This window comes from Spermophilus citellus, assembly GCF_964194105.1.
Source record: "Spermophilus citellus genome assembly, chromosome: 12".
NCBI classification, from domain to species: domain Eukaryota; kingdom Metazoa; phylum Chordata; class Mammalia; order Rodentia; family Sciuridae; genus Spermophilus; species Spermophilus citellus.
The window spans coordinates 117,346,530-117,360,290 of record NC_138198.1 but is presented as its reverse complement, the minus strand read 5'-3'; the positions used below and the strand labels follow the sequence as shown (position 1 = coordinate 117,360,290).

The 13,761-nt window shown below is 41.2% G+C and overlaps 1 long non-coding RNA gene across 2 annotated transcripts; it reads left to right on the top strand.

Annotated features, from left to right (window-relative positions):
* The first annotated feature begins 364 nt into the window (after positions 1 to 364).
* LOC308631446 lies at positions 365 to 6,798 on the top strand. 2 transcript variants are annotated; one of them, XR_014018205.1, is made up of 4 exons: positions 365 to 1,130; positions 1,606 to 1,661; positions 1,911 to 2,048; positions 4,174 to 6,798. It is a non-coding gene; the product is annotated as an uncharacterized lncRNA (long non-coding RNA). The 2 variants fall into 2 exon arrangements; XR_014018204.1 differs by lacking the exon at positions 1,911 to 2,048.
* Positions 6,799 to 13,761: the final 6,963 nt, after the last annotated feature.

Below are 13,761 nucleotides of genomic sequence, written 5' to 3'. Positions count from 1 at the left end.
TAGGGTGAGCTTGAAGAGGGAGTAGAGGGTACTTGATCATAGATGAGACTATTAATGACGGAAGCAGCTGGAGGCTCTGTCTAATCTGAAGATTAAGACATACATTAAGGATAAGGACCCGTTTTCTCAATCTGTCCTGGAGCTTCTCACCTCGTTCTGGGATTGTGATTACCTGATACTCAAAGGGAAGTATAAGGACCTGGGGTCCAACCTTAAACGGAGCTCCACCTAGTGGCTTTGCCTTTAAATGCAAGCATTTTGATGCCCAGGGAAGCCCTTTGCGGAAGGGGCTGGCATCTGCCATGGATTGTAGGCACTCAGTCAAGAGGATGCTTGAGCATTTCCTAAGCCCAAGTATTCGGAGTTGACATGCCATGGATTTAAACAGGGCTTATACGAATGGAGCAAGAATATTTCAAAGCCCAATACTCTGCCTTTCACGGACTCTTCACTGGAGAGAGGGGAGGGGACAGAGAAGCAGAGTTTCTGGCAGCTGGCAAAAGGCAGAGGAGGAGGGAAGAGAGGTGTCAGGTGTCTGGAAGTTTCTGTGTAAGCTCAGGCATCTGCAGATTAAATGAACGTTCTCCACACGGAAACAGAAGCCGGCAGATGACCTGGCAGTTCCAGGCTTCAGGAGCCTGCTGTCAGCCACCAGAGGAAAATCCCCACTCTGCCCAGCCCAGGTGGGGCCAGCACTGCAGAGATCCTGACCGTGTGCACGTCTTCCGCAGCAACTATTGCTCAGTGTAGTCTGAACACGAATGATTGTAATCCCCTCGTGTTTAGAGGTAGCTTGCTATAATTTTAAAAGGTTAGAATTTCAGGGAATTAAACCCGGCTCAGATCAACATCCACCCGCAGCCAGGCACGTGGAAGGCTGTTCATTTCCTGGGGCTGGCGCAGCGCAGAAGTGCCGCAAGCTGGGAGCTTGACGCAGCAGAAATTCACCGTCTCGCCGCTCTGGAGGCCAGAGTCTGAAATCAGGGGGTCAGCAGGGCTGTGTTCTTCCTGGAGAGAACCCGTTTCACGCCTTGCTCTTCCATTCCGTGCTACTCGCGATCCCTGGTGCTCCACGCTTTATCACCTCCCTCCAATCTCTGTGGTCACGTGACGCTCTCCGCTTGGCACATGTATGTCTGTCTTCACATGACATCGACTTCCCTATGTGTGTGTGTGTGTGTGTGTCTTCTACCCTTCTCATAGGACACCAGTCACATTGGATTAGGGGTCACCCTACTCCAGCCAGACCTCATCTTAACCAACATCTTGATACATCAGGAAAGATTCTCTTTCCAAAGAAGGGCACATTCCCAGGAACCGGAGGTCAAGACTTACATATCTTTTGGGGGATACACTCAACCCTAAGAAGTAGGAAGGGACAACAGTGGGTAGAAAGTTCAACACCAGTTATGATGTGGAATTTTCACATTTCCATTCATACAGACCTCAGAGGGGACCAGGATACCTTATACCGAATATTACTTTGACAGGATGAGAAATATCTTTTTAAGAAAAGATAAGGCTTTTCCTTAGGGAGGCAAGGAGAGCCGGTTATCTGGAACACCTTCCAGTTTGTGCACTAGCTCATTGCCTTTTATTTTTTAGTGGGCATGGAGGAAACAACCCGGACCTGCTTACCACTGAGCATTTCCACTGAAATGGTGAGTCAACGTGAGATGTGTGACCTTTCCTCTGAGTCATTTTATTCAGGGCTTCTCTTTATTTAATACACTTTTTATTCAATAGATGATTTAATAGGTCCTGTTGTACTAAAGCATATAACATTGTGATTCCTTGTGCATTTTTGCAAACCGTGTTGCTTTGTTACTGAAAACATGGGCATGTATGCAAAACTTAACTGCTGTCCTTGAGGAAATACTTTGCCACCTTTCAAACATGCACACACACAGAATGCATGTCAACCAGGTCTATGATGCAGTGATTCAGCCAGCTGAGGCAGAAGGATCACAAGTTCAAGGTCAGCCTCAACAACTTAGTGAGACCCTGGCTCAAAACCAATTGAAGAGAACTGGAGGCACAGCTCAGTGGTAAGCACCCCTGGGATAGATCCTCACTTCTCATTTACCAGCTGCCTTCTAAGTGCCAGTGACTATGCTAATTGGTTTATATGTATTCTTTTATAATTCTTAAAATGAACATATGCTGTATTATTATTATTCGTATTTTACTTATGAATAAGCTGATACTTGGCATCTTACCCCAAATCACATAGCTGGTGAGAGCTGAAATTCAAAAGTTAAGTTTATGATCCCAGAACTCATGTTAGACTGCCTACACTTATTGTTTTCCATGGAAATCTAGTGGATTTTCCTTGACCAATCTAGTTCTTTTTTCCCCCTCACACACCTTTGCATAGACCGTAACCTAATGGTCCAAAGCCATTCCAACATTCCCTTATTTTACCTTTGACCACTAGGTGGAGATATGCCTATTTTCTCTCCAAAAGACAATGAGCTATCTCCCCTCTTTGGGACCCCCAAGGTCCATATGACTATAGAACCAGAATCATATTACCAGTGAGAAAAACATATAGAACTGGAATATGAACTAACCTATTTATCACAGTGTTCTCTAGGCTTTATTAAAGGTTTTTAAAAAATTTACCATGATTTTAGACGATTGAATCAACAATCTGCTTACCTACAATAAATGCTATAGGTTTGGAACTACATGAATGTGGTTTTTGACCCATGAAGAACCACACAAATCTAATAATCATAATAAAAATTATTTCATGAACATGAAGATGTGATGGGTATCTTAAAAATGGCCTTTGTAGCTTTTATAAGATTATATTTAATCTGTATGGACTATGTAACTAGAGTAGATGGAGATACTTGCTCTGTGAATGTATAATTGACCTTATTGGATTTTCAGTGATTCATTTACTTATTTAACAAATATTTATTGAGGGCCTCCAATGTCAGGCCCTTTGCTAAGTATGGTGTATACACTGGTGAACCAAATATCACAGCCTCTGGCTCACATTGTGGCCTGTGCCCTCGGGTTTTTTTTTTGTGTGTGTGTGTTGTGTGTGTGTGTGTGTGTGTGTGTGTGTGTGTCTGGCAGATCCTCATTACTTGCAAATTCCATATTTGCAAATTCTCCTATTTGAGAAAATATATTTGCAATCTCAAAATCAATATGTGTGGCTCTTTGGTATCACTTGAAATGTGCCCAGAGTGACAAAAATTTGAATTACCCAATATTATACATGTTTCCAGCCAAGTCAAATGAGGCGATGCTCTGCCTTCTCTTTTAGTATTACATTTTGGTGCTTTCTGTGGGTGATTTTGCTACTTAAGATCACCTCCATACTTGACCTGAAGTGCTGCCTCTACTTATAAGTGTAAGAAGGCTGTGTTGGGTCTTTGAAGAAGATGCGTATGCCAGGTAAACTTGGTTGAGACATGAGTTTTACTGCCATGGGCCATGAGTTCAACACTAATGAATCAGCACCATATATTAAGGAGTGTCTGAACAGAAAACATAAATGAAACAACCAGTGGATAAAAGAAAATGTAACCAACAGCTCATAGGAGCATAGCCCTGTATTCCCCCCAGGAGAAATGGCTCAGTATTCATCAACTCAGTGTCCCTGGAGACTTTATAGACTATAACTACTGTGAATAGCAATAGTTGGCTGTGTGCTTTTTGGAGTATGAATGGCCCTGAAGAGGGCTGGCATTGAGATATCAGTGTGGCTGCTGGCCCAGCTCTCAAATGAGATACATGCACACAGGATGGGAGGAGGGACACATGGATTAAAGTAACTACAGTGGGAACAAAGAAAGTTATGGATTTGGAGAGGATTTCTGATTTGTGGTCCAGATGTCCTCATATTGCCATCTGCATAGAATGCAGGAAGGTACCAATAAGAATAGAAAGAGGGAGGATGGGAAAATACCTGAGTGTCCCCATAAATGCATACAGAGAAGGGAGATCAGGAAGAACGACTTGTGGACCCCACTGGTGGGGTGACTGAGAAGGACAAGATCCAGAACTAATGTGAACCAGGTTTCAGGGATGATTATGATGAGTGTTAAAGATTTCTTATCATTGTCCCCATTATTTTTTAACCCCCGATTTTCCTGCCTTTACGGGAAACAAATTGCCTCAAATGACTTCAACAGAATATCTTACCTTATTTAGCAGAGCAAGAAAGATATGTGCAGCTGGGTTCCTTCCTGCAGAGCCCGAGTGGGAGAAGAAAAAAGAAAAGTAGGTGGTGGCAGCCAAGAAGGAGAGCAGTAGAAAACCCCTGAGGCCACCCGAAAAAGAGAAACAAGGGGGAGTCCTTCACCAAGAAGAAATGATACCCAGATAGTACCCATAGGTAAATTAAATGATCCCACAGCCAGCTACACGTCTCTGCACACAGCCACACAAGAGGGCCTTTAAGAACCACCAGAGGAAGCTCTAGAGACAACAATGATCAGGGCTTGTGAAAAATGCTGGGGCCAACCCAGAGGGCTTTACTGATCCATCAGAGCCAGGAAACAAGGAAGAAGACTCCGGGCTCCAGGGAGAGGATACTGTAAACACCTGTGGGAAAGAACACAGACCTGTCCAGAACCGCTCAGTAACTCCTTTGTTTTTCTATCTGGGGAATGATCTTCCTACTGGGAAGTGTATAAGAAAAAGAAGCTTAGAGAGCCGTGAAACCCAGAGGGCCAGGAGCCCTGCAGCTTTAACCTCCTGATAAACGCTGAGATAGTAAAGCAGACAGACCTGCAAGCTCAGATGAGCCAGACTCCAGGGATGGGAACGTGGGCAAAGAGAGAAACAAAAGATCCCCAAAGGCTCTGATGTTATTTTTTAAGAAAAGGAGGGAAAGGTGGCATAGACAAGTTAGTGTTTATTCCTGGCTGAAGATTAGAATCTGTCATGAAGCAGTCAACTTCTCAGGCATAGGCATGAGCTGTGAGAATAGGCCATGCCAAAGTAACCACACTTTCTCCTTTTGTGGGACTGTCACTGGATTCATAGATCGGGGGGAGTTCACAGAGATCATGCACATGGATGTTGGCCAAGATGCTCACGGTTCCATGTAAATAAGATGGAAAACATGAATTTGATAGGACCACATTAGAGACATGGGCTGGATGACCCCTGACCTGGGGTGCAGGCCAGCTGACAACAAAGGCCCCTCCTAGTTCCATAACAGGAACACTGAGTTGATGGCAGCTTTGAACAAGAGGCTGTTAACTGACTGAATTTCTATTGGTGTACTTGGCTCTGGGCATGCAAAGATGTGTTGTTTCCCCAAGTGAACCTGTTCCTCAGAGGTGAACCCCCGCAATTCCACCAAAAGGTCTCTCAAAATCTTGTACATGAATATTCACAGCAGCATTATTCTTAACAGTCAAAAAAGGAAATAACTCAAATATCTATAACTGAAGAGATAAATAAAATGTGTATGGCTACCTTTAAGATCTGTGCATTTCTCCAAATATAAATATCACCTAATGAAAGAACAAAAACACAGAATGTGGCATATCCACACAATGGAATATGATTTGGCATAAAAGGGAATTAAATGATGATACACCCTACAACACTGATGAACCTTTATAACATTATGCTAACTGGGAGGAGACAGTCACAAAAGACTACACATTATGTGATTTCGTTTTCATTTCTTTATATGAAAGGCTTTGAACAGATAAAGTTACAGAGCCCAGAAAGATGAGTGGTTATAGATGAATGCATAAAGAAAATGTGGTAAATACATACAGTGGAGTTTTATTCAGCTATCAAGAAAGAAGAAATAGTGTCATTTGAAGGAATAATGGATGGAAGTCGAGACCTTTATGTTAAGGGAAATAAGCCAAACCCAGAAGGTCAAGGGTCATATGTTTTCTCTCACATATGGAGGCTAGAGAGAAAAAAGCAAAAGTAAAGTTGGGGGTGATCACATGAAAAGCAAAGGGAGAGTGGGACAGAGGAAAGTGACCAGGTATGGGAGGAGGGAGGGAGGGGGTAAGTGATGAGGAGGGTATGGACTAAACTACAGTGCTCTGTTGTGTGCACGTGCAAATATGTAACAACAAGTCCCACCATTATGTACAACTATAATGCACCAATAAAAAATGTGGAGGAAAAAAAAAAGATTCATGGTTGCCTAAGTGGGTTCAAGGCAAACAGGGGGACTGTTAATAGACATAGACCTTCTTTTGGGGATGATGAAAAGTTGTAAAACTGAAAGTGGTGATAGCTGTTCGGCTATATGAATGTACAAAAATCATTGAATTGTGTGCTTTCAATGGGTGAATTATATGGCATGTGAATTTTTTCTCAATAAATCTGTTATTTTTTAAAAAGTTGAACTACTAATGAAGATACATGCAAGTAGTTAAAGAGTGTTCTGGTTGGTTCCATATCAGAGGTTCTATTAATTTACACATTTACTTGCCAGTCTGCTCTACTGCATGGTACATTCCTCTAAGGAAGGAACCCTGGATTAATCATCTTTGTATCCCCAGCTTTTAGCAGGTTCTTAGCCCACAGAGGACCATCACTAGATGTAGTTGAATGCTTGATAAGTTGGTAGCATGCTAGCCAGCAATCGATTAAAAACTAGAGCAACCTAGCCTCAATAATGCCTCCTCTGTACACGTATGCACTGAATATTTCCGTAATTCCTGATTTCAAATATCCACTTTCTAGCATTAAAATGCCAAAATTGATAAAAAAATAAAAAATAAATGACAAGCCTATGCTTTTGCAAGCATGTAGTCAGTGTTAAAATTCAGACAGGTAATTCAAATGACATGCAAACACCCTGGCAGCAGGAGATGAACTTCTTTTTTTTTTTTTATTGATTATTTATCGCATTACATAGTTCATGATATATCATCTTTCATACATTAGACTCAAATTGTGCTTTGAACTCCCATTTTCACCCCAAATACAGATTGCAGAATCACATCTGTTACATATTCGCATTTTTACATAATGCCATATTAGTGACTGTAAATAAAGAAGCATGACTGGAAATACAAATCATATCTCAATTGTAACCTTAAATGTTAATGGCCTAAATTCACCAATCAAGAGACATAGGCTAGTAACCTGGATCAAAAAAAACAAATCCAACAATATGCTGCCTTCAGGAGACTCATATGATAGGAAAAGATATACACAGGCTGAAGGTAAAAGGTTGGGAAAAATCATACCACTCATATGGCCCTCGGAAGCAAGCAGGAGTGGCCATACTCATATCGAATAAAATCAACTTCAAACCTAAGTTAATCAAGAAGGATAAAGAAGGTCACTATATACTGTTAAAAGGAACCATCCACCAACAAGACATAACAATCATCAATTTGTATGCACCAAACAATGGAGCTGCAACGTTCATAAAACAAACTCTCCTCAAGTTCAAGAGTCAAATATACCACAACACAATAATTATGGGTGACTTCAACACACCGCTCTCGCCATTAGACAGATCCTCTAGACAAAAGCTGAATAAAGAAACTATAGAACTCAACAGCACAATCAATAACCTAGACTTAACCGACATATATAGAATATATCAACCATCATCAAGTGGATACACGTTCTTCTCAGCAGCACATGGATCCTACTCAAAGATAGACCATATATTATGCCATAAGGCAACTCTTAGTAATTATAAGGGTGTGGAGATAATACCATGCACCATATCTGACCATAATGGAATGAAATTGGAAATCAATGATAAAAGAAGGAAGGAAAAATCCTACATCACATGGAAAATGAACTTCTTTACTAAGAAAAAGAGTTCCACAATGTTTTGACTGAAAGTGTGGCGTCCTTCATCTAGTTAATCTTTCACTATCAAGTTTGATTTTTCATTATTGCACCAAAATCCTCCAATTCCAAAGTAATCTTCAATATTCTCAAAAAACTTCTGTCATGGTTTGGATAGGCGGTATCCCCCCAAAAGCGCTTTGTGTTAATGCAGGAATATTCAGAAATGATTAACTGTGAGAGCTGCAACCTAATCAGTCCATCCTAGTTTGAATGGAATGACTGGGAAGTAACTGTATGCATGGTTGGAGCAATTGGGTCACTGGGGACATGTCCTGGAGGGACGCATCTTTCTTCGCATCTTTGCTGCAGCCCTTCTCTGCCCACTTCCTGACCCCACTGGTGAGCTGAGCAGCTTTCTTGCACTGGGCCCTTCCCTCATGATGTTCTGCCTCATCCTGGGCCCAGAGCAATGGAGTTGGACTGAGACCTCTGAAACTGTGAGCCCCAAATAAACTTTGCCTCCTTTAAGTTGTTCTTGTCAGGCATTTTGGACACAGTGACGCAAAGCTAACTAAAACAGCACCCATTGCCTGTTTGTTGGAGGTGAATGCCTTTGCAGATGTGCAATGGCATATGCTGCTTGAAAGAGCTCTCTGAGGCTCCTTGTTCTGTGAATTGTGGCTTTTCTGTTTCCATAACCTCCCCATGACTGAGCTACTGAATGAGAACTTAACAATTCATGTCCATCTGTAAGATAAACTTTATTCAATATAGAGTGTAGCTGAGGAGTAAGTTTTCTTCTTTTACAATCCTAAAGGTGTTACTGTCCAAAGGAGTCTTGTTTCTTTGGAATTAAATTCTTAGCATATGGATTGTAGGAAAAGAATGAAAACTGAAACTTCACTGAGATGCTATTTCTCACTTCTCAGAGAGGCAAAATCCAAAAGTGGAATGACATACTTGTTGCTGGTGGAAATGCTAAATGGTCCAATCCTTGTAGAGGATAACTGGAAATAACTAGTAAAATTACAAACATTACCTTTATACCTAGCAGTTTCACTTCTAGGAATCTTTTCCAAAGATGTGCTCTCAAAAACAAGAAATGCATATATACAAGGCTTTTCATTAATAACACTGTTAAGTATTAAAAACTGTTTCATTAAATCAGGCAACAATCAAACCATCTTTTTTTTTTTGCCACTTCTAAACTCTTTTACATGCATTGAAATAAAATAGTGTTTCTTTTACTAATTCAGAGGTAAAATAATTTGTGATAGCAGTGGGCTTCCACCAACTATTTTCTTTATGTTAAAAATTGGGGCTGGGTTCGTGGCTCAGAAGTAGAGCACATGCCTAGCATGCGTGAGGCACTGGGTTCGATTCTCAGCACCACATAAAGCAAAATAAAGACACTGTATCCACCTATAACTAAAAAATAAAAATATTTTTAAAAATTGTGCTCACTGCTTAAAGGAACAATTTGAACTGGGAGCCTCCTTCCTGTATACCCATTCCTGACTCCCATCACCAGGTGGAGAAATAAGCCTTTTTTACTACTTCAGAGACTTCCCAGCATAACTTCTAAAGATGTCTGAGCTGTCTTCACAGCAAAGGAAAAGGAAACAACAGTGTTAAGAGAGAGCCTACAGAATGGGAGAGAATCTTTGCCACTTGCACCTCAGAGCATTAATCTCCAGGATATATATAATCTCCAGGATTTATATATATATAAAACAAATAACCCAAACAATAAATGGGCTAAGGAACTGAACAGGCCCTTCACAGAAGGAATACAATTGATCAACAAATATATGAATAAATGTTCAAAATCTCTAGCAATGAGAGAAATGCAAATTAAAACTACACTGAGATTCCATCTCACTCCAGAATGACAATTATCAAGAATACAAGTAACCATAAATGTTGATGAGAATGTGGGGGAAAAGGTACAATTGCTGGTGGGATTGCCAATTGGTACAACCACTCTGGAAAGCAATATGGGGAGTCCTCAGAAAACTAAGAATGGAACCACCATTTGACCCAGTTATCCCACTCTTCAGTACATATCCAAAGGACTTAAAATCAGCATACTACAGTGACACAGCCACATCAATGTTTACAGCAGCTAATTTCACAGTAGCTAAGCTATGGAACCAACCTAGGTACACTTCAACAGATGAATGGATAAAGAAAATGGGGGACATATACACAGCAGAAGATTACTCAGCCACAAAGAAGAACGAAATTATGGCATTTGCCAGTAAGTGGAAGGAAATGGAGACTATATGCTAAATGAATTAAGCCAATCCCCCAAATCCAAAATCAAATGTTCTCTCTGATATGTGGATGCTAACTCACAATAAGCATGGGTGGAGGTTTGGGGGGAGAATAGAAGTTCACAAAGGGGAATAAAGGGAAGGGAGGGGGATGGAAATGGGAAAGACAGTAGAATGAATCGGACGTAACTTTCTCAGGTTTACATGTGAATACACAACCAGTGTAACTCCCCAACATATACAACCACAAAAATGGAAAGTTATACCCCCTGTATGTATATGTCAAAATACATTCTACTGCCATGCATGTATAACTAAAAAGAACAAATAAAAAAATTTTTTTAAATAAAAGATGTCTGAGCTGAACCTTACTCTAGTTCCTCAACCTGAGTTCAGAGAAGTTCATGGCCCAGGCCGTGCTAGGCTGGAGTCTGAAAATGCTGAATCAGCCTGCATAACTGAGCGCACTGTGTACTGTGTCCTGGATCACTCTGAGATGGATAGGGTGCACCTGGTGTGGGTAAGGTGACCTGTGGCCTATATGCAGACCAGACTGTGCAAGCCTGCTTCAGCCTTATACAGATATTTAAGTTTCCTGAAGTGTAATGTGACCCCCGTTTTCCCAGACCTTGTTAGTCAGCTTTCCATCTCTACAGCCTGGGATAATCAACTTATAGAGACAGAATTTATTTTGGCTCACAATTCTAGAGGTTCCAGTCCAAGATCAAGTACCTGTTGCTTTGGGCCTCTGGTGGCAGGAGTGCATGATGGAATAAAGCCACTTGCCTCATGGCCAGGCAAGAATGAGGAGGGAGCTAGTGTCACCACAATCCCCTTCAAGGGGACACCCCAGGGACATGAAGACCTCCCATAAGCCCCACCTCTTAGAGGTTCCCCCATATCCCAACAGCACCCTGGGCTTGGGGACAAGTCTTTACCACATGGATTTTAGGGGGATACCTTTCCAAACCATGACAGACCTTATCATCCTAAATGTGGATACCTCTCTCCTATGAGGACATTATGATCTTGATCTGGGTTGTACCTATTTAAGTTAAAACAAAATTTAAAATTAATTTGCTTGGTGGCATTCGCCACATTTCCAGAGCTAAATAGCCATAGGGTGGCCATTGGCTACCATGTGGACAGCATAGACTCAGAGCATTTCCATCATCTCAGATGGAGAAGTGTGCACACCATCCTTGGTAATATCTCCAGTTGTCCACACATACCTAGCTGAGTTGACTCCCTCCTTTATAATTAGAGATTAAGTCCTCCTGATGCCATATAAGCTGCCTCTGTGTCTGGTCTTATCAGGCATTTGAGCCTATTGATATCATTTTCCAACACAATGAAATATCATGCTTCATTTCATAAATGGAGACTTTCCTGACATTTTTGTAGATTTCATATTTTATACATCATATTTCCTTTTCTCAGTCATAGTAATGAATGAAAAACTGTCAAAGTGAGAAGAAAATTTTACAAAACTAAAGAGAGCTGTGAAGGAGGCATTTTGCTCATGGTATGTGGTGCAGACGGGGCTGATTGCTGCTGGCTGGTCATTAGGCAGACATGGATAAGAGCTTGGTCATTAATGAGGCTGTCATTTATGATAAGGATGTTGTAACATCAAGGATTACAGGTAGTCATATGCCAAAGTTGACTTGACACACCTTAATCACCATACTCAACATCATTGATTTCAATGTCTTCATAGCTTGATATTCAAATAAATGGTGGGTGAGGAAGCCTCACCCAGATCATTTTCAGTCCAGAGTGGAAAATTCTTAGTCCTAGTAGGAAATGATCTCAATGGGTTTTTTTCACCCTGTTTCAACCTAGGCTGGTGGTTCTCTATCAAAGCATCTCAGTATATAGAAATTATCTTCTCCAAGCAGTTTTATGGGGGACTAACCTTGTTCTCCAAAGACACTACTTGTGACTACTTGATTAAATCCTCCTTGAAATATATTTTCCTTAAACAATAGAGGTATAGTTATAGCCCAGGAAATTCCCAAAGGAGCTCCATTGATGGTATTTTGGGGAGTATTTTCTTTTTTAAGAAGAGACTTTTTAAAGAAGTTTTGCTCAAGGACCTAGAATTTCTCCGAAAGATCACAGGGTATTCCTGGCATGAATTTGACATTATTAGTGCCTGCCAGCTTCAATAACTTATAGTTATTACACATCATCTTACCCAGGAAGATGCCAATATGCCATATGAATTTAAATTAATATTCAGAAATGTGACTGGTAAGATAATGAAAAGATTTTGGCAGAAGCAGTTGTAGAGTCCTTGACAACTACAGTTGAGAAATTATGCCGAAATGGCTGGGACATCAATTATGAAATAACCTTCCAGCTTGATGTTTTGGGAATTTCACATTTTCCAGTATTCCGAAAGAAAAGACAGATTGTTCCAGTTGTTAAACTTATCTCTCAGGAGATTAAGAATCAAAAATCAGGGCAAAAATGTGAACTGGACACAGGAGAGAGAGGCATGCAGACAGGGATGCTGGTCAACCCCAGCAGTGCAGGTCAATTCCTTCAAGCCATAGTGTTTTGTGAGATAGGAGATAGCAGGAGCTTAGAGACATTGGCTCCATCATCTGTGCATGCATTCATTCTCTCAACTATTCTTATCCACTTGACCTCTTATGGGAGGATGGGATTTTTCTATCCCTCTCACCGCCTTCCTTTCTTCCCCTTTCCCAGTGAAGACAAAGCCTTGGAAGGACAACAGACAGTTTAAATATCATCCATATTAATGGCCAATATTAGCAAGAAAGACCTGCTTGTCCTGTGCACATCCTGCTTTGAGGAACCCGAAAGTCTTGTGACTTGTGCTAAGTACAGCAATAGGGACCTAGCTTGGACTTCCTGGATTGCAATGCAGGAAGAATGGTCCTCGTCACCCTGAGGGCTGCTGCCAGGAAGGAGCCAGGATTCCGAGGAAAGGGTGACAAAAATAAAGATGAGCAGGAGAGAGTGCAGAGAGATCAGGAGACTATGGAGATCTCTGTATGAGGGCATGCTGAATAAAAAGAAAGGAAATTCTTGGCCCCACTTTCTGGAAGCCATGTATATTTCTGATTGGCTAAAAATAAAAACGTTTTATTTTTGGTATGGGGCCAGTCAACCGATCCTCAGATTCTTGGGAGTTAGAGTGGAAAGACAGTCAAGGACTTGTTCATCTAGGGCCCTAGAGGCCCTTTGTAAGGAGTCTTAGAGACTTTGCAACAGGGTGAACTCCAGCATCTGAGTCTAAGGACTGACCATCTATTGAAAAGGAGAGACTCTTGAGTGATCAAATGGACATAGAGAGTAGAATCTTGGAACCTGATGAGAGAAAGAAGCAAAACATTCTCTCATCACTACATGCCAACCCCTCAAGAAGTTTCCACAACCAATTTTTTAGAGCTAGGTTTTAAAACATCTTAATAAATTTGCTTGCTGTGGTAGGCAAAATAATGGCTCCCTACAGATGTCCTTGGCTGTGTCAGTCGGTTTTGTGTTACTATAGCAGAATACCTGAGATAATTAATTCAAGAAAGGTTTTAATTTGGCTAGCAGTTTTGGAGGTTCTAGTTTTAGACTGGATGGACACATTACTTTGGGCTTCAGGTGGGTGTGCCAGATAGCAAAAGCAGGAAGCTTTTAGCAAACTATTCCCCTGATGGCCAGAAAGCAAAAGAGAGAAAGAGAATAGGATCGGGTCTCT